Source organism: Rhinopithecus roxellana, chromosome 12 (genome assembly GCF_007565055.1).
Source record: "Rhinopithecus roxellana isolate Shanxi Qingling chromosome 12, ASM756505v1, whole genome shotgun sequence".
Taxonomy (NCBI): Eukaryota; Metazoa; Chordata; class Mammalia; order Primates; family Cercopithecidae; genus Rhinopithecus; species Rhinopithecus roxellana.
Genome location: NC_044560.1, coordinates 123,939,156 through 123,960,584, shown reverse-complemented (window position 1 = coordinate 123,960,584; position 21,429 = coordinate 123,939,156). Strand labels below are relative to the sequence as shown.

The 21,429-nt window shown below is 47.5% G+C and overlaps 1 protein-coding gene across 1 annotated transcript in view; it reads left to right on the top strand.

The window, feature by feature from the left end:
• Positions 1–9,793, top strand: part of TAL1 (TAL bHLH transcription factor 1, erythroid differentiation factor) — a 29,944-nt gene extending 20,151 nt beyond the window's left edge. The window contains exon 6 of the transcript XR_004052170.1: positions 6,439–9,793. The gene's annotated coding sequence lies outside the window, so the exon portion shown is untranslated. The remainder of the gene's footprint in view (positions 1–6,438) is intronic.
• The last annotated feature ends 11,636 nt before the right edge of the window (positions 9,794–21,429 follow it).

The window sequence follows — 21,429 nt, the reverse complement described above, 5'->3', positions numbered from 1 at the left end:
ATAGAGGGGGCCTGTCCCCTCAGCTTCATGCACCCATACTTGTAGCTCAGGAAGCCTCAGCAGACATCCCCTCTTTGTGTTGGGATCAGCTTCCATGGCTGGGACAGTTGTATATATCCTAGGTTCAGGACAGATTAAGGCCATACCATAGGAGGGCCCCAGGTTCCCTGATGACTCAACAGTGGCAGCTGCAGCTCTTTTTTTTTTTTTTTTTTCTGAGACGGAGTCTCGCTCTGTCCCCCATGCTGGAGTGCAGTGGCCGGATCTCAGCTCACTGCAAGCTCCGCCTCCTGGGTTTACGCCATTCTCCTGCCTCAGCCTCCCGAGTAGCTGGGACTACAGGCGCCCACCACCACACCCGGGTAGTTTTTTGTATTTTTTAGTAGAGACGGGGTTTCACCGTGTTAGCCAGGATGGTCTCGATCTCCTGACCTCGTGATCCACCTGTCTCGGCCTCCCAAAGTGCTGGGATTACAGGCTTGAGCCACCGCGCCCGGCTGGCTGCAGCTCTTATGCCTGGTTCTTGAGGACTGGGGACTCAGTGATGAAGTCTAAAGGCATTGGAAGTCGAGAGCGGAGGGTCTGTGGCAGACTCCATATCATCTGGGAGGACTTCCCTGGAGGTTCAGGAATGGGAATGTGGTTTAGATGATACAACCTTTATTGTTTTCCAAAAATAAAACAAAGGGCACAACATTTGGTGCTGGGGGAAGCCACTGCATGTGGACCATTTGATCCTTAGGGATTTCAGTAGGTCACACAGGCACTTCTAATGAAGTATCATGCCTTCCTTTCTTTCTTTCGTTTATTTAAATATTTTTTCAAGATATGGGATCTTGCTTCTTCTAGCCTTTTGCCTCAGCTGATCTTGAACTGAGCTCAGGAGTTCAAGGGTCATCAAGGTGAAAAACAAGCAAAAGGTGCAAAAACCGGAAGGTTTTTGTCTCAGCCCCTTGAGCAGTTGGGACTACAGCATGTGCCACTGGCACCCTGTTTCATTTAACAAATATTTATTGAGCATCTAGTGTGGGCCTGGTATTGTTCTAGGTACTGGGGATCCCACACTGAATAAAACAAAGATCCCTGTTCTTGTTCTGGTGGAGCTTAACTTCTAGCAGGGGAGACGGTAAACACATAGACACACACATCTTAATAAATATGTTGATTCTATAGTAAGTTACAACGTGATTAGTATTAAGATAAAAGTTGTGCCAGGAGGTGAATTCAAGGACCTCACAGATAACTGTGGCTCCTTTGGGGTGAACCTTGTTCATCCTGCCAGGCTCTGACTTGGCTGTTCTTGTCCTCAAGGCGCTTCCAACCACAGATAGGAGGGCAGAGGCAGGGCAGTGCTTGAGGACCATGCTCTGGCCTACAGAGAAGCTCCTTGGTTTTTGGAAGCTCCCAGGTGTGCTTCTCCCTGGTACAGGACAAGGAGGTGCCTGGGATGATAGGACGGTGAGATTTAGCCTTGGGGTGAGCTGGCTGTGGATCTCAGCAGTGGTGGTGGTGGCCTGGTCTGTGCTCACAGGTGGGAGGAGCAGTGTGAGGAAGGGACCTATTGTTAAGGGCTTGAGGGAGAGAAACGGGAAAGAGTGGTCAGAGAGGCAGGAGAAAAACAGAGAGTGTGCTGTTTTAGAGACTGTGGTGTTCCAGAGGAAAAGGGCCTTTAGGGTGAAGGAAGTGGTTAGCCAAGTCCAAAGCGGCTGAGTGGTCAAGCAAGAAAGGCCTTCAAGTGTTGATTGGATTTAGCAATATGGAGGTCACTGAAGACTTGGATGACAGTGACACAAGGGGAAGGATAGAGGCAGAAGCCTCACTGTCCTGGACTAAAGAATGGGAAGAGAGGCGCACCATTTCCAGAAGGACTTTTCCTAGGAGAGGGCAAGGCATTCCACGTTGAGGTCTGGAAGGGCCCGTGAACTCTGCAGCCAGCGAGGCAAAACGATGAGGTGATAGAATGTCCAGGCTGCCCTGACCCTTGGGGGCCACCTGGGCTAGTATCCATGTCTCCAGAAGAGGAGACAGGCCCAGAGAGGAAAAGAGTCTTTTCAGGGCCACATGTTCCATAGTGGTCGGCAGGGGAGGACCAGGCTTCCCACCTCCCAAGACAGCTCAGTTCCTGAGGCACTGGGGGCCCCTCTGTCCTCCAGGGGAAAGGACTGCAACTGGGGCTTTGCCTGAAATGGCCCTGCTGACCAGGTCAGCCTCAACCCTCACCACTTTTTTATTCTCTTTGCTCCGACTGTACCATCATTTCTATTCCAGATCACATTCTTTTATTTTTTTATGACCTTCTGGTTTTTGCACCTTTCGTTTCTTTTTCCCAGGACAATCTACCCATCCTCTCTTTCCGCCCTCCTTTCATTTGGTTAACTTGTCCTCAACATCCAGGAAACTGCCCTGACTATGGAGTCAGCTGCCTCTTTGGTGCCTGCCACGGGCCTTCCTTTCCTTGTCTGCTTTCCCACTAAAACATGAGCTCCTTGAGGGAATACCATGTGCAATCTATCTCTTCGCCTCCAGTGCCCTGTGATAGACCTGGCACAGGGTGCTTTCATCATTTGCTGAATGAGAAGATTCCCCTCTATGGAATCTCCTAGCTCCGTTCTGAGGCCGGCATGGAATGAAAGAGTGGAGATGGGTGGGAGGCAGAATCATTGCTACAGAGATGCAGCTCTAGGGCCTTCTGCGAAAGCCATGGTCCTGAGCTAGTCAGGGGCAGATGTACAGCTCCACCCCTAGCACTGCTTTTGTTGCTGTGGGCAGAGGGAGGACGGGTGTGGGCTTTCTTGGGCTGGGCCGCAGCTGCCTGGTTATCATACTGGACCTGGGTGGGGTGAGGTGGGGAGATAGGAAGATTGGGAGGCCGTTGATCTGGTCTGCTCAGGGCAGCCCAGCCTCCTCATGCCTGCCCGCTACCTCCTTCTCTATGTGCAAAACAGCTAACTGTTCCCTAGAAGCTAGTACTCCCCCTCTGGCCCCACTGCCCTTGTGAACCAGTAAAGTACCACTGACCAGCCTGTGGGGACACAGGCCATGGTGCTGGGCATGGTGTCCAGAGTGAGTCAGAGTAAGGAAGGGAGTAAGTGTGGATCACCCAAGCCATCCTCCCCATTGTGTGGAGGAGGAAATGAGAGGCCTGGAGGGGAAGCGGCTCGACTAAGGTTACCCAGGATTGGAGTCAGATCTGAGTCCAGAGCCAGTGCTCACTACCTCTCAGGAAAGGAAGACAAAATAGTCGACAGGTAGTTGGTGTCCTTAGAGCGAATAGGCCTGGGCTGTGCAGGGACACAGCAGCTCAGCCTGCCCCAGCAATCTGCTAGACTATGAGCAATCAGTGTGGGTGCTAGACAGCTTGCTTCAAGCAGTGGGCCCGGCTTGAGGACAAGCCCAGTGGATAGTCAGGGCAGTCAATTTGGTATCGGTTCAAGAAGAGAGAGGCCGGGGCACAGAAGGCAGTGAATGGGAAGGGCAATTGGGCCAACAGAAATAGGCTGATCTTGAGAGTCAGACCACTGGGTTGAAGTCCCAGCTGTGGGACTTTGGGTAAATCACTTTACCTCTCTGAGGTTCAGTTTCTTGGTCTGTTAAATGAAGATATTAACACCCATCTTACAGAGCTGTAAGGGTGGGATTTCAAAATAATGTATGTGAAGTGCTTATGTTTTGTAGAAAACAGCCATTATTGTTCATGGAAATGGGATTGGGATAGGGGTATGCTTGGGAATGGCAGAAGAGAGAAAGAAGAGGAAGATGTAGGAACCCTCCTCATTCACAGGAACAGGAATTCCTGCTGAGCAGTGCTGGGGAGACAGCAAGGGACCACCCTGGCCCTGTCTACAGGGGCTCACAGGCTGGGTGAAAGTGGGGTGAAGGGAATGGATACAGAGCCCTCCACCCTGGAGGCAAGTGCTGTGTGAGAGAGGCCTGGTGGCCACGGGTGACCCAGCTCTGGCAGTAGAGACCCGGGGTGAACATTAGCTAAATAGAAGGAGCCTGAGGAAGAGGCTTGGGGAAAGCCTCCTGGAGGGGGTGCCATTTTCTGTCTTGGGCCCCAGCGTCTCTCAATGGCAGATGCGGGCCGCCCCAGGGATGCTAATCCTCCTGGGTCCCCTCCTCCTGTCCATGCCACCTGGCTCAGGGCTGGGCTGCTGGAGCTCCCTGCTGCCCACTGTCCTGTTCCTCTGGCTCCTCCTTTCTCTTCCTACCTCTCCCCACTTGCTTGGTCCGAGCCCCGCCTCCCTCCCCAGCTCCCGGCCTTTTCTGTCCACACAATAACAGGATGTGATCCGTTCGAAGAGAGGAAGTGGGGAGGACGGGCAGTGCTGATAGCGCATTTCTGACTCTCCACTCTCCACTCCTCCCCTCCCCTTTGGACCAGCCCCTGCAGCTGCCTCCTCCGCTAGGCTCTGTCTGGGTCTCCCTCTGGGTTCAGAAGGGATGAGTTTGGGATCGTTAGGCCAAACCTATGGAGAGATGCACACTAGCCATGCTCTCTGCAGAGCCTGCCTTCCTAGGAGATTCACTGGGTTAGCTTTGGACCCTGGGTTATTCTGAGCTGCTGGAGCCTGAGGATGGCAGATGGGTCCCTCACCTCTAGGCAGCAGGGTGCCACCTGTCCATCTGCTTCCCGAAGTCCACATGTGTCTGATCCAAGCAGAGGGATGATAGAATCAGTGGAATATCCTTATCAGGTACTGTCTATGCTTGGCCTTGCACAGCATGTGGGATGGGCTGCACAATGAGGAAACAGTTTCCAAGAGGCAAAGCAGGAACTAGGAACTAAGCTGGAGCTAGAACCTAGATCTGCTGGTGTTCTATCACCTCTCTTAGGTCAGCACTGTCAAATAGAACTTTCTGTGATGATGGCAGTGTCCTGTGTCTGTCCTGTCCAATGTTATAGCCACTAACCACATGTGGCTCTTGAGCACTTGAAGTGCAGCTAATGCAAGTCATTGCATTTTTATTCATTTAGCACAGTGATTTATTTATTTATTTATTTATTTTATTATTATTATTTTTTCAAGACAGAGTTTTGCTCTTTCCCCCAGGCTGGAGTGCAGTGGCACAACGTCAGCTCACTGCAACCTCTGCCTTCCAGTTTCAAGCAATTCTCCTGCCCCAGCCTCCCAAGTAGCTGGGATTACAGGTGCCCGCCACCACACCCAGCTGATTTTTGTATTTTTAGTAGAGTTGGGGTTTCACCATGTTGGCCAGGCTGGTATCGAACTCCTGACCTCATGATCTGCCCGCCTCAGCCTCCCAAAGTGCTGGGATTACAGGTGTGAGTCACTGTGGCTGGCCAACAGCATGAATTTTAAGTTGAATTATTCTGAATGTAAGGGCCATGTGTGGCTAGTGGTTGCCGTGCTGGACAACGCAGTTTTAGCCTTTCTAATTCATTAAGTCATTGTACACTTACTGTCATCTTTGCTGAACAGGGAAGTTCTAGGAATGCAGACCAATCAGGTAGTTGCAGGCATGTGGAGTGCTGCCCTAGAAGTCCACCAGGGCAGGAGTCTGACTCCCCTGGAGGTCATGCAAGGCTTCCAGAAGAAGTTGGTTCTTGAAGGATGAATAGGAATTTGTCAGGTGTGCAAAGAGAGGAATGGCATTCAGGGTAGCAGGAACAGCAGGACAGAGGTACAGCCTTGGGAAAGAGTGGGCTGTGCTTTGGAAGCTGCAGCCTGGGCAGCTGGTAAGGCACCTGTGGTGGAAAGTGTTAGGGCTGAAGAGGTCTCAGGGCCTCAAATGCTGTGAAGCAATGGGAAGTCCCAGAGGGTTGTGAGCAGGTAGGAGGACATCAGATCATTTTTTAGGGACTCTCTGGGTAATCCATGTGGAAAAGGCCACACTGAAGGCAGGGAGACCACTGAGGTGTCAGAGAGCTGCAGGCCCCCACAGCATGGCACAGCGAGGCTGCTTAGAGAGAGGCAGGAAAGCTTGTCTTCCTGCTTCCACAGAGTCAGACAGCAGGATATGTTTGAGAAAAGCAAGACTGCAGTGCTATGGTCCTAGGACTTGAAGACCTGGAGCCCAGGAGAGCCCGGAATCCTGCAGCCAAGCCTCAGTGAGCTCTTTCTTTTCCCAGCACACTTCCACAACCTCTCCACCTATTCCACCTTCCTACTTCATTCCTATTATGATGCCAGTACCCAGAGAAGAGCAGAGATGAGGCTCTGATGTGTCAGAGTAAAAATGCTTTATGCAAATCCTCTGTGAAGATCAAGTGTTGGTAGGAGGCCGGGGGCCTCCACATCCCAGACCTGGAAAGCTCAGAAAGAGGATGTGAGTCACCAAAGTTTAGCCTCAGCTGCTCTAAGCCTTGTGCTGTTTATGTTCAAGGGCTGTGCTTTCACTTCTGTTGTCCTGCTGATCCCTGCTGATCCCTCCCTAGAATCTAGTGTAGAGGGGACGGTTACTCCTATTTTACAGATGAGGAATACTGAGGTCACAGAAGCGATTTGCCCAAGGTCAAGTGGCTAAGAGAGAAGCTTAACTGGGATTCCATCCTGGGCTGTTTGGAGAGCCAGTCCCCACACTGTACATCAGGTGAGCTACGAATACTGCCATGATCACTACAGACAGGCACTGCACAGTTCCAGACCATTAGGACAGGACTCCTCTGAGGGGAAATCAGAGGGCCCTATATGCAGGGGGAGGGGTAGTTTGGCTCTGCGATATTTCATGAGTTCCCTGATTTAGGGGAGATACAATGTCTCCTGACTCAGTCTCACTCATGCAGATGGTGGTCTGATGATAACATCACCTGCCCCTGCCTGGCTCCCACACCCTTGCCATCCGGTGACAAGAGTCCCCCAAGACCCCTGCCTTTCCAAGACCGACTAGAGCTACGGGACCAAGTTGGAAAACCCTTTCCCACCCTATGCCTGGTGACAGCTCAGCCAGCTGAGCCACAGGAGCCCAGGGTCCTCAGCCCTTCCCAGCTAACCCTCTGCGGCTTGGGACCTGTAGTGTTCCTGTGTCCCAGGCTCTGCGGGATCTCGGAGGGGGCTGGGCCTTCTGCCCTCTGGCAGTTCCCACACGAGCTGGCTGAGGCTCCTACTCTCTGCACTCCGCCCCTCTCTCCAGCAATCCCCTGGGAGCCACTGTATTCAATGGGCTATCAGGCTTCCCCATCACTCTCACGCCCCCCTCCATTACCCCTGAATAGGTGGGATCCAGACCCACACAAGCACTCCCAGCCCCAAGTCCCCAGCCAATCTTTCCCAGGATCACTTGGGACCTCACAGTTCTGATGCATTACCTGCCTAGCCCTGCTCAAGACTCAAGGTCCTGGGAGGCTGGCACTCCAAGAGACTGCCATTCAATTGTTTGGCAACAGCATATTCTAAAGCAGCAGTGTAAACTCAGTGCCAATACCCTCAGATTGTAAGATTCTGCTCAGTGAGCCTCAGATGCCAAGATTCTGCTCAGTGAGCCCAGTCCCAGGTAAAAGTTGGGATCTCTAAGATCTCCGTTTCCATCACCCTAAGCACTGCCATTCGGGGATTCTATGTGTCTCCAGCGTCCTTTGGGTTTTTGGCAGCTGCAGCAGCTTCTGGCCACAATACGAGGAGAGGCCTACATGGGGTGGGGCAGGCAGGACAGGCAGTGGTTGCCTGGCTTGCTTTTTGAGGGGAGGTGGGAGGCTGTTGGCCATGGGCCCCTTTAGGGTCCACATCTGCTGGGTTGGGGCTCAGCCAAAGCCGGGCTGTCCAGTCCAGTTGCTGGGCTGCGGAGGCGAGGCAGGGAGCCCGGCTGGCAGGCTGTGTGATGCTAATGAGGCAGGGAGGCGCGGCTTTTGTCCTGCACTTGTCCTTGCTGGAGGGTCCTCGGAGAGAGAAACAGGTCCCTCCTCAGACCCAAGTGGCTGTGATTAGCCTTCCATCACTCACTTTGATGGTTCCCAGTCCTCTGAGGGGCGTGGATAGGGACTGGGGAGGGGAGCCAAGCAAGCCTGGTCCCGTGCCCATCCCTGTGCTTTCCAGGGAGCTTCCAAAAAAAAAAAAAAAAAAAAAAAACACACTGAGTCAAGACCAGAGTGACAACACTGCTCCATCCTCTTCTCCCTGAAAGGCCCTCGAGCTCCCCAAGGGATCCAGCGCATCCTTTCTGACTTTCCAGCTCTGAGCCTTTGCCACACCTGAGATGCCCTTTCTGTAGACTCCCACGCCAGGAGCAGGTTTTGGGTCAGACTCAATCTCAGGTGCTGCAGCTGCTGTTTCCCTCCACCCCCGGGAACTGGGGCCTCTCCTATTTCTGAGCGCACAGAGCCCCTGAGCTGTGTCTAGGTGCTGCTCAACATCGCCTGCGTTCGAGTCCTGACCTCATCGTCTTGTTTGTTCATGAGCTGCTCAGTCCTGAGGCAATGTGTCACTGGTTGGTCGCCAATGGTCCCATCCTGCCCAGTGTGTGTGGGGCCCACCCACAGGAGGTGCTTAGTGAATATTTACTGAGTGATCTCATCAGACTCCAGGGTGGGTGAGCACAAATGAATCATTAAAGTTTGTAATGATTCGTTGTACAGATGGGGAGGGATGTGACTTGTACACGGCCACGCAGGGTGGTGAGTGACTTAGCTCCCCAGCATCAGCTCTAGATCTCTTCTAGAGCAGGGCAGCTCCAAGGTGAGTCCGGGGACACCCAAGAACTCCGAGGAGAAAGTTCAATGGGACATAAACCTGACTGGGGAAAATGTTACATCTTTATTTTCATCACCCCGTGACTGAAACTTAGTTTTTCCTTCCATTGTTAACGTAGGCAGCAAATCACAGCACTAGCAAACAGCGTCTGCGACTTTCGTTACCAACAGAAATTACATCCCAGGTGATAGATTACCTTGAAATATTGTTCCCAATCATTGCCTTTTTGAAATTATGGTTGGTATTAGACCTGTTGCTAGATCTTTTCATTTAATCCATGAGTAGGGAGGCACACATACAATTACATCATAAAAATTTAAAATATCTTGACACTTGTATTTCAATGCCTTTGATTTTCATTATTCTATGTATTTTATTTTTAAGGCATTAATTTTTAAGGGGATCATAGACTCCACCACACTGCCCCAGAGGTCCATGGTACACAAGGCCAAAGCCTCTGCACAAAAGAGTGTCCTCGCTGACCCTCCAGCCCAGAGCTTGCATCTTTCCCAGCTCCATCTCTAGTTGGGAAGGGTTTGCATCATACACTGGCATCCTGATTTTGTAGGAAAGTTGCAGGAGAGGTAGGCACCTGCTTGTGTGATTGAAGGGGGCTTGAATGCTCCAATGTAGCCCCTTGGCCTGTCACTTTTAAAATCAGTATTTGTTGAGCACATCACACATGCCAGGTCCTGTTCTTAAAGCAATGACCAGAATAGAGCAATGAAAAAGAAACATTTTCTTTGGTGAAGTTTATATTCTGAGTGGAGAGACAGATGATAAATAAGAAAAATAAGTTAAATAAATAGTGGATTGGATGGGGAAGAATGAAACTGGGAAAGGGAATGGGGAGCATGTGTGTGTGTGTGTGTGTGTGTGTTTTAGGGGGTTTTCAATGAAGGGAGGGCCTTTTTTGGAAGTAAGCAGGAGGATCTCACAGAAGAGGGGTCACTGGTGTCAAGACCTGAAGGAGATAAGGCACAAGCCATGCAAATGTTTGGGGAAAGAGTGTAATGGAGGGGAACAGCTAGTGTAAGGGCCCTGAGGCTGCAGTGTACCTGGCATGGACTGGTCCAGGGCAGCAAGGAAGCAGGAATGGCTGGAATGAGGAGGAGAGGAATGAGAGATGGGTTGCAGAGGTACCACATGGAGCCTGTAGTCCACATAGGGACTTTGGCTTTTACTTTGGACGGGATGCAATACCATTGGAGGATTTGTTTTATTATTCTTTTATTTATATTTATTTATTTATTTTTGAGACAGGGTCTCTCTCTGTTGCTCAGGTTGGAGTGCACTGGTATGATTATAGCTCACTGCAGCCTTGATCTCCCAGGCTCAAGCAATCCCTCTACCTCAGCCCACTGAGTAGCTGGAACCACAGGCAGGCACCACCATGCCTTTGTTTTTTTTTTTTTTTTTTTTTTTTTTTTTTTTTTTTTTTTTTTTTTTGAGACGAATTCTTGCTCTGTCGCCCAGGCTGAGTGCAGTGGCGCGATCTCGGCTCACTGCAAGCTCCGCCGCCTCCCAGGTTCACACCATTCTCCCGCCTCAGCCTCCCGAGTAGCTGGGACTACAGGCGCCCGCCACCATGCCTGGCTAATTTTTTGTATTTTTAGTAGAGACGGGGTTTCACCAAGTTAGCCAGGATGGTCTCCATCTCCTGACCTTGTGATCTGCCCGCCTCGGCCTCCCAAAGTGCTGGGATTACAGGTGTGAGCCACTGCACCCGGCCGCCTGTGGTTTTTAGTAGAGATGAGGTCTCACTATGTTGCCCAGGCTGGTCTGGAACTCCAGAGCTCAAGCAGTCCTCCAACCTCGGCCTCTCAGAGTGCTGGCATTACAGGTGTGAACCACTGTGCCCAGCCCCATCGGAGAATATTGAATAGGTAAGGGACTAAATTTTCAAAACAATCTCTCTGGCTGTCATGGTGAGAGCAGAAAGAATGGAGCATAGCAAAATTGGGGAGATCTGTTAGGACACTATTGTGATAAGGCTAATGAGAGATAAGGGACTTGGATGTTGTACCAATGGAGGTGGTAATAAGTATTACTATAAAGTCTAGATATATTTAGAAAGAGCCAAGAGGACCTACTGATGGATCCAGTGTGGAGAGCGTCAGAAAGTCAAAATCAACTATGAGATCCTTCCTGTGAATTGCTGGGGGGCTGGAACACCACATACTAAGCGGGAAGGCTGTGGGAGGAGCTGGTTTTCAGTGGGGTGAGCTCAGGAGCTCAGTTCAGGACGTCTTATGTTTGAGACACCTGTCAGCGGAGTGGTCTGGGCTGGAAATGTGACTTTGGAAGAGATCTGCATTTGAATGGTATATGATGCAGACAGGGCTGGGTCACCTGCCGCCATTCAGCGAGCACTGTGCCAAGTGCTTTCTAGCACCTTCTCACCTCACTCCCCCAACAAACCCAAGAGGAGGCTGCTATTATCACCCCCTTTATATAGATGGATAGACTAAAACCCAAGGGGGCAAGGGACTCACTAAAGTCACACCACCAGGAAAAAGCAGAAGCGGATTCCAACTTATATGTGTCCCATTTCAGAACTCAAGCTCTTTAACCCATATGTACTATTGTAATTTCTTCTTTTTTATTTTATTTTTATTGATACATAATATTTGTACATATTTATGGGGTACATGTGATTTTTGTTACATGCATAGGATGTATAATGATAAAGGCAGGTATAATGATAAAGGATGTATAATGATAAAAGCTCGAGTATTTGTCATTTCTTTGTGTTGGGAGCATTTCAAATCCTCTTTTCTAGCTTTTTTTTTTTTTTTTTTGAATCAGAGTTTCACTCTTGTCACCCAGGCTGGGGTGCAATGGCGCGATCTTGGCTCACTGCACCCTCCACTCCCCAGGTTCATGTTCAAGCAATTCTCCTCCTCAGCCTCCCAGGTTGCTGGGATTATAGGCGCCTACCACCATGTTCAGCTAATTTTTGTATTTTTAGTAGAGATGGGGTTTCACCATGTTGACCAGGTTGGTCTTGAACTCCTGACTTCAGGTGATCTGCCAGCCTCAGCCTCCCAAGGATGGTGTCAATTTTTTTAGTTTGAGCAACCGGTTATATGGTGGTGCCATTTACTGAGGAGCATAGAAGGACAGGGGGTACAAAGAGAGAAGCAGGCTTAGGGGAAAGAGTAAATTCACTCTGGGCACGCCGAGCTTGAGATGTCTGTGAAATCAAGTGGAAATGCTGACAACATAGTTGGATATGCAGACTTGAAACTGCAGAAATACCAAGCCTTTAAATATAGATTTGGAAGTTATCAACATAGAGGTGGTAATTTACATCATGGGATTCACCCACCAAGAGGGTATGGAATGAGAAGTGGAACAAGATCTGTGAGGAATGCAACACCTCAAGCTAGTCAAGGGGAGAGAAACAACTGGAGGAGACAGAAGAAGCAACCAGAGAAGGAGGAGAAGAATGGGGAGATGTGGAGTGCTGGATAATGGGGAAGACGGGTTCAAGGTGCTAGGAAGTGCTGGGATTACAGGCTTAAACAATCACGCCCAGCTGCTATTTTGAAATATGCAATACACCGTTGTTAGCTGTAGTCACCCTATTCTGCTGTTGAACAGTAGAACTTATTCCTTCTATCTCACTGGATGTTTGTATCCATTAACCAACCTCTCTTCATCCCACACACCTTTCTCAGCCTCTGGTAACTATAATTCTACTCTACCTCCATGAGATCAATTTTTTTTTAAGTTTCCAAATATGAATAAGAACATGAAATATCTGTTTTCCTGTGTCTGGCTTATTTTACTTAACATAATGACCTCCAGTTCCATTTATGTTCCTGCAAATGACAGGATTTCACCCTTTTTTATGGATGAATACTATTCCATTGTGTATATGCACCATATTTTCTTTATCCATACTTTCATTGATGGACACAAGTTGATTCCATGTCTTCGCTATTGTGAATAGTGCTGTAATAAACATGAGGATGCGTGCATTTCTTTGATATACTGATTTTTCCCCTTTGGATAAACACCCAATAGTGGGGTTGCTGGATGATATGGTAGTTCTGTTTTTAGTTTTTTGAGAAATCTCCATAATGTTTTCCATAAACACTGTTCTAATTTACGTTCTCACCAATAGTGTATAAGAGTTCTCTTTTCTTTGCATCCTTGCCAGCATCTGTTATTTTCTGTCTTTTTGATAATAGTCATTCTAACTGGGGTAAGATGATATCTTATTGTGGTTTTGATTTGCATTTCCTTGATGATTAGTGATGCTGAACATTTTTTTCATATGCCTGTTGGCCGTTAGTGTATCTTCTTTTGAGAAATGCTATTCAGATCCTTTGCCCATTTTTAAATGATATTGTTTCTTGTTTTGCTCCTGAGTTTCTTGTATATTCTGGATATAGTTCCTTGTTAAATGAATAGTTTGCAAGTATTTTCTCCCATTCTGTAGGTTGTCTCTTCACTCTTTTTTTCCCTGTGGTTAAACTTTCAAGTTTAATATAGTCCCATTTGCCTATTTTTATTTTAGTTGCCTGTTCTTTTGGGGTCTTAGCCGTAAAGTCTTTGCCTAGATCAATCATCCTGAAGTGTTTCTTCTGTGTTTTCTTCTAGTAGTTTTTCAGTTCTAGGCCTTACATTTCAGTCTTTAATCCATCTTGAGTTGATTTTTGTATATGGTGAGAGATAGGTGTACAATCTCATTCTTCTGAATGTAGATGTCCAATTTTCCCAGCAACATTTATTGAACAGGGTATCCTTTTCCCAATGTAGATTCCTGGCATCTTTGTTGAAAGTCAGATGAGTGTAAATATATGAATTTATTTCTGGGTTCTCTGTTCTGTTCCATTGGTCTATGTATGTATTTTTATACCAAGGCCACACTGTTTTGGTTGCTATAGCTTTGTAATATATTTTAAAGCCAAATAGAGTAATGCCTCCAGCTTTGTTCTTTTTGCTTAGGATTGCTTTGGCTGTTTGGGCTCTTTTTTGGTTCCATATGAATTTTAGATTTTTATTTCTGTGAAAAATAGCTTGGTATTTTGATAGGGATTGCATTGAATGTATAAATTACTTTCAATTAGTATTGTCATTTTAACAATATTAATTCTTCCAATCCATGAGCATAAGATGTCTTTCCATATGTTTATGTCCTCTTCAATTTCTTTGATCAGTATTTTGTAGTTTTCCTTGTAGAGGTCTTTTACTTCCTTGGTTAAATTTATTTCTAGGTATTTTATTTTAATTTTTGTAGCTATTATAAATGGGATTGCCTTATTGATACAATTTCTTCTTTTGTGCTCCTCCATGCTACCTCCCTCCTTTCCTTCCCTTCACTTCCTCTCTTCCCCCTCCCTTCCATTTTTTGTTTGTTTGTTTTCAAGATACTTACCTTTAGTATTTTTGGAAGTATAGTTAGAGTGAACACTCAGCATCTTTTTTTTTTACGGAGTCTCCCTCTGTTGCCTAGGCTGGAGTGCAGTGGTGTGATCTCTGCTCACAACCTTTGCTTCCCAGGTTCAAGCGATCCTCCTGTTTCAGCCTCCCGAGTAGCTGGGATTACAGATGTGCGCCACCATCCCTGGTTAATTTTTGTATTTTTAGTAGAGATGGGGTTTCACTGTGTTGGCCAGGCTGGTCTCGAACTCCTGACCTCAGGTGATCCACCTGCCTTGGCCTCCCAAAGTGCTGGGATTACAGGCCTGAGCCACCACTCCTGGCCAACACTAAGCATCTTTTAAAATTGTCTTAAATTTTTTTTATGGACATTTTCAAACATATATGAAAGTAGAGAATAATAAATGGCATGAATCCAATTTCAGCAATTGTCAACATGTGAGTAATGTTGTTTTGCCTGTACCTCTATCTGTCCCCACGCTCCCTCTCCCCACAATGGCTTATTATGAAGCAAATCTCAAACTTCATATTATTTCATCTGTAAATGTTACTATCTTTATTAGTTGATTTAATTAAAAATTACTGAACATCTGCTCTGTCAGGTTATATGCTATGTTCTGATAAATTCTTAATCATCTTTCAAAGCTCAAATGTCACCTCTTCCTGGAAGCTTTCCCTGATTTTCCCTTCTCCCAAAAGAACTTAATGACTCCTTTCCTGGCATTCAGATTATATGCCTCCTTCACAGCGCTCACTGTTTAATAGCAATTATTTTAAATGTGAGGAGATAGTATAATATAGTGCTTAAGAGCTTTGGAAACAAATAGACTTGGGTTAAAATTTCAATTTTTGCTTCAGAATCAAATAGACTTGGGTTAAAATTCTGCTTTCTGAGCTTAATTCCTCTGACCCTCAGTGTTCTTACCAGTAAAATGGGATATAGCACTCACCTTATATTGTGGGGAATAAATGGGTTATGAATCCAAAGTACCTTGCACAGTGCCTGGCACATAGTGAGCATTCCTTCAAGAAGTTGCATGCTTCTCTTGCCACACTGTGCTGGAGGCAGGACCACAACTGTCTCGTGTGTGTGTGCTGGCACCTGGAAGCCTCTGTAGAAGAGTGTGGGAGGGGCAGCCTCCAATTACAGAAAGCAGACAGACTGGGCCCTAGCAGCCCTGCCTGGCCGTAGACAGATTATCTGGCAAAGAGGGCTTCTGGTTCAACTTTTGGCTATTTAAGGGCATTAGTAAAAATCTGGAAAAATGACTTGATTTTGTCTTTTAATGTACACTTATTTTGTTTACTTGGAAACTACAAATTTGTCCCTCCCCTCAACTAAATAGTCTTTATTATAAACTCTGGAAAGAACAGAAAGAGTTATAAACTCACAGACTGAGCCCAGATCACCCATTTATGTACATTGTATTTTCTTCTTCTTTTTAAAAAAATTTGTTTATTTTCCATCTATGCAATTCTAATTGCATTTTGTTTACTTTTTGGCCCAGCTGCAGCTTTTTAAAGCCATCTTCGTTTTGAGGGTTGACGTCTGACCTTTGAAACAAAAACTCCAACTGTGAAAGGGTTCGAGGGTTTGGATGTGGCTTCTTGACTGAGCAAGGGGGTGTCCAATGTGTGGCGGGCTAAACATGCCTGTGACACCTCTCACTGCCCTGCTGGGGCTTCTCTTCTGAAAAGAGATTGGTTTGGGACAGTGCAGTATGGCCTAAACACTTGACACCCTGTTTAGACCAGGGTGCTTCTACCAGTTTGCACCTAACTGTCCATTGCTGTAAGGGATTTAGATGCATTATCCTCTGACCAATCCAATGGAGTATTACTGGAATACAAAGGCTCAGAGAAGGAAAGAGACTTGCTGAGGTCACACAGCTAGAGGTGTGTGAGGATCTCGATCCCCAGCTCACCTTCCTGGGCCTCAGAGACTCCAACATTGAGCCCATTCACTCCTTTTCTGCCTCTTGCTGAGTTCTACCTCCTTCTGGAAGCTCAAGGTTTCTACTCACATACCTCTGGAAATGGGAAGCTCACCACCTTTCAGAGTCATCTCTGTCATCACTAGACAGCTTTCTCTTGCTGAACCAAATCCAGCCTCCCAGTGACTCTTTTCATCATCCTCAGCTCCATGCTCAGAGGGCACAGAGCAGTTTCTCTCTCTCATCTGGTGCAGTCCTGCAGATATCTGGAGACAGAGGCCTCTGAGACTGCTACTCTTCAGACTTGAAATTTCAGCTCCTCCAAGTATTTAATAGCCTAAAGGCAAAATTAGTAACAAGAGAAGAAAACAGTTTTAATTAATTAAAATGTTAAATGAAATCAGTTCCATGACTCCACATGCCCTGAAATATGAGGCGTGGCCAATGCTTGTAGTCTTACCCTAAGTAGTCTAGAAGACAATGTATATTGCTTCTTTATTTTCTCCTCAGTTCAGATAGATAACCCCTCCCCATCCATTTAAGCAGGTGTTGCTTAGGGTGGGTGTTAGCCCAGCTTCTCATCCCCCCATCCTGGACCGTGTCATCCCTGCCGGAGGCCTCAGTCACCATCCATAAGCTGTTGAATTCCAAGTCTCTATTTCCAGCACAGATTCACTCCAGGAATGCCAGACCAAAACATGGAGTTGCGTCCTGAGATGTCCTCCGGGTGCTGCAAACAGCCTGTCCACACCAGGACTCATTGTCATTGTGAAAGGTGTGTGAAATGAATACATACATGCCCTCTCCTCACTCCCAGCTTGCTACTCTTCTAGTTTCCTCTAGTTTAAAAGATAGTACTGGCCGGGTATGGTGACTCACTCCTGTAATCCCAGCACTTTGGGAGGCCAAGGCAGGCGGATCACCTGAGGTCAGGAGTTCGAGACCAGCCTGACCAACATGATGAAACCCCATCGCTACTAAAAATACAAAAATTAGGCATGGGGGCGGGTGCCTGTAATCCCAGCTACTCGGGAGGCTGAGGCAGGAGAATCGCTTGAACCCAGGAGGCGGAGGTTGCGGTGAGCCGAGATTGCGCCACTGCACTCCGGCCTGGGGGACAAGCATGAGATTTCGTCTCAAAAACAACAACAACAACAACAAAAATAGCACCAAGTTCCAAGCATTGTCTGAGTCAGAGGATGAGGCGCCTCCTTGATTGTACTCTTTTGCATATCTCACTTCTGCGTCTATGCAGCTAGCTTATCCTGCCACTTGTACCCCTTAAATTGCTCTTCCATCCTGCAATACTCTCTGCGCACTGTTTTAAGCCAAGGCATCACCATCCTTCTCCTGGATCCCTTCCACAGCCTGCTCACTGCCCACTGCCCACTGCCCTGTTTGGCCCATTCTTCCAGCTGTGGTTGGAGAGAGCTTGCTGAAATGCAAGACTCCCACATCGCATCTTTGCCTAAAACCCTACGTTGGGTCTGTATTATCTGTAAGGTGAAGACCGCGCCTCTTAGGTCCTGCAAGCTCTCGAGACCTCTTTCCTGACCACCCCCTGCTCTCCAGCCAGGCCCATCTCCCATCAGCTCTGTGCGGTGTGACTTTCCCTCCCTGCTTCTCCCAACCTGGAGGTGCTCTCTTCCACACCACTCCCCAAGTCCAGTTGTTGCAGATTTTCTCTCTCTAGGTCCTAGAGGAGTGCCTCCACAGTGGCACCCACATGTCCCAAATATACATCTCCAGCCTGGACCTCAGTTCTGACCTCCAGACTCACATTCCTGTCTCCAAACCAAACTCATGAATCCTGCCCCTCCTTCAGAAAAAGAGCCTCCTCCTCCTGTAATCTTCCCCACCTCAGTCTGCTCCAGCTGACCAGGTTGGGTTTACCCTCAAAATACATCTAGGCTCAGAGCACGCATCCTCAGCTCCACGGCTGCTCCAGATCCCAGTTGCCTTGAGTTGCCCTGACTTCTCGTCTGGAGCACTGCAGAAGCCTCCTTGCCGGCCTCCCTGTTCTCTCTTCTTGCTCCCACTGTCTCTTCTCCACATGGCAGTCAAATCATGTCTCCTGTGCTCAGATCCCTCCAGCAGCTCTTTGGTCTTGTTGGAGCAAAAGCCAGAGTCCTTACAACCACTCACAACACGACAGAAGAGGGAGCCACGCCCTTGCTTTCCAACCTCCTCACCTCTGCTCTCCCTGCACTCACTTCCCTCAGCCACATTGACTCCCTCCAGCCTCCTTCTTCAGGGCCTTTGCACTTGCCTGTCTCCTTGCCTGGGGTCTTCTCCCATCCACGACTGAACATCTTACTCCCTCACTTTCAACTCTTGGCTCAAATGTCACTTCTTAGAGGGGCCTTCCCTGAGAATCTGTATAAAATAGCACACCCTCTTCTTGTAGCCCCCACCATTTTCCTGATCCTGGACTTTTCCATATTGCCATCGGAACTGTTTTATCTGTCTGTCTGTTTCCTGGCTGACCCCTCTAGAATGTCATTTCTATAAAGGCAGAGGCTTTGTTTTGCTCATTCTTGTATCCCTAGCATCTTGAACAGTGCCTGGTCCACAGGAGGCTCTCAATAATTATTTGCTCAATGAATGAATCTTAGGCTTCATACTACATTTTTCTGACTTCCTAGACTAGATGGTAAACTCATTTATGTACTTTTAGCACCTGTACCTTTCCTTCAAAACATTTACTGCAACTGTAATCACAAAACTGTATAATGTAATCTTGGTCTTATTCTCTACAGGTTGGGCATCCTTAATCCAAAAATCTGAAATCTGAAATGCTTCTCAATCCGAAACTTTTTGAGCATCAGCATGATGCCACCAGTGGAAAATTTCACATGTGATCTCATGTGATGGGTCAAAGACAAAACACAGTCAAGGCCGGGCACAGTGGCTCATGCCTGTAATCCCAGCACTTTGGGAGGCCAAGGCGGATGGATCACCGGAGGTTGGGAGCTCAAGACCAGCCTGACCAATACGGAGAAACTCCATCTATACTAAAAATTACGAAATTGGACAGGTGTGGTGGTGCACGCCTGTGCGCCTAATCCCAGCTACTCAAGAGGCTGAGGCAGGAGAATCGCTTGAACCCGGGAGGCAGAGGTTGCAGTGAGCCGAGATCGTGCCACCGCACTCTAGCTTGGGCAGCAAGAGTGAAACTCTGAGTCAAAAAACCAAAAACCAAAAACCAAAAACCAAAACCAAAACCAACCAAACAAAAACCACACAGTCAAAACTTTGTTTCATACACAAAATTAGTTAAAATATTCTAAAAATTACCTTTAGGCTATGTGTATAAGCTGTACAGGAAACAAATGAATTTTATGCTCAGACTTGGGTCCCATCCCCAAGATATTTCACTATGTGTATACAAATATTCCCAAATCAGAAAAAAAATCAAAAATCGGAAATACTTCTGGTCCCAAATATTTCAAATAAGGGCTACTGTATTTCCAGTCTCATAGCAGCCACTAAACATATGTTGAGTGAATGAATGAAAGAAAGCTAGGATATTATTTGAGAAACTGACCAATAGGAGGTGCTTGACAGAGGGACTGAACCCTGGGCTGGACATAGGGAACCCTGGGGTTTAGCCCCATCTCTCCCATTGACTTGCTCTGTGACTTTTAGTTGATAACTGTCCATTTCTGGGTCACAGTTTCCCCAGCTGAAAAATAAGGAGCAAGATTACATCATTTAGAATGAGCTTTCAGGCTTGAAGAGACTGTGACTCTAGAACCCAGTACTCCCAGCTTGCTTCCACAGCTGGCCTGGAGCTCTGGGTAGGGAAAGGCTGTGCTTGGAACCAGTAGGGTAAGATTTGGCTTTGGGACCTCTGCTGGCAGGCTGGGCTTCTGGCAGGGGGCCAACCCTTGAATTTCTTGGCTGGATGAGTGGGCAGCAGGATGGGTTGATTGATCTTTCCCCACTGTGGGGTCTTGGCCATAAATCTCCCCAGCCTAGTGGGGTCGCCTAGGACCCAGGAGTCATAGCCAGTGCATTCCTTGGCTCAGCTGGCTCTGGGCTGGTGCTTTCTCCCCTTTACAGCTCCCAGACACTGGAGCCCCTGTGGGAGTGAGCACCCATTCAATCTGATCACAGAGCCTAACTCTGTGCTCCAGAAAGCGTCTGTCCAGAGAGCTGCCAATCTTTCTCCAGGTCCGACCTTAAGATCACATGGCATTGTTTTAAGCAGATATGCCTTAGGTTCCGGGTGAGCCAGGACATAACCCTCTTTGTGCCATGGAACCCTTGGGCAGTCTGATGAAGCCTAAGGACCCCTTCTCACAGTAATATTTTTATTTATTGACAAATTAAATTAAATTAATATATTTTTGAGACCGAGTCTCACTCTGTTACCCAGGCCGGGGTGCAATGGCACGATCTCAGCTCACTGCAACCTCTGCTTTCCAGGTTCAAGCAATTCTCCTGCCTCAGTCTCCTGAGTAGCTGGGACCATAGGCATGTGCCACCACTCCCGGCTAATTTTTGTTATTTTTAGTAGAGATGAGGTTTTGCCATGTTGCCCAGGCTGGTCTCAGACTCCTGACCTCATATGATCCGCCTTCCTCCACCTCCCAAAGTACTGTGATTACAGGTGTGAGCCACCATGCCCGGCCTCTCACAATAATGTTTTTAAGTGTATAAAATAAAATGCATAGCATTGCAAAGGAAGTCAGTTACCTTGAAGTGTACTTATCAAAATATTAAAAATATAAGTTTGTAATATAGTGATTTATGTGTCCATTTATAATGTATTCAACAACAAGATCTTGTGGAAGGTTCAATGACTATTGTACTTCTATAGTGGTGAGCATAAGCTATATCCAGATATCTGCAATAATTATATGGTGATATGAAAATATCGTAGACAGTCTGTGGTTTGATGCCTTCATCCCATGGAAGAAAATGGTAAATTTTATCTATTTTTATTTTTTTTTTTGAGATGGAGTTTTGCTCTTGGTGCTCAGGCTGGGGTGAAATAGTGTGATCTTGGCTCACTGCAACCTCTGCATCCTGGGTTCAGGCAATTCTCCTGTCTCAGCCTCCCCGGTAGCTGGGACTACAGGCACCCACCACCATGCCTGGCTAATTTTTGTATTTTTAGTAGAGACGTGGTTTCACCATGTTGGCCGTGCTGGTCTCAAACTCCTGACCTCAGGTGATCCACCCGCCTCAGCCTCTCAAAGTGCTGGGATTACAGGTGTGAGCCACCACACCCAGCCGAAAGTGATGTAAATTTGGTTAGAGGTTAGTGAAATACAAATGTAATGTTTCCCTGTCCGTGTTCATAAGCTAGAGTTCTGTCCATGGCCCTCTAGGAAGGGAGCATGAAGGGGAGCCAGGTGAATGAAATCTTAAGTCTGAGAGGAGAGGGGCTCACCACAGTCCTAACCAGCTGTTTCCTTGGGACCTTATTAATATATGAAAAGCTA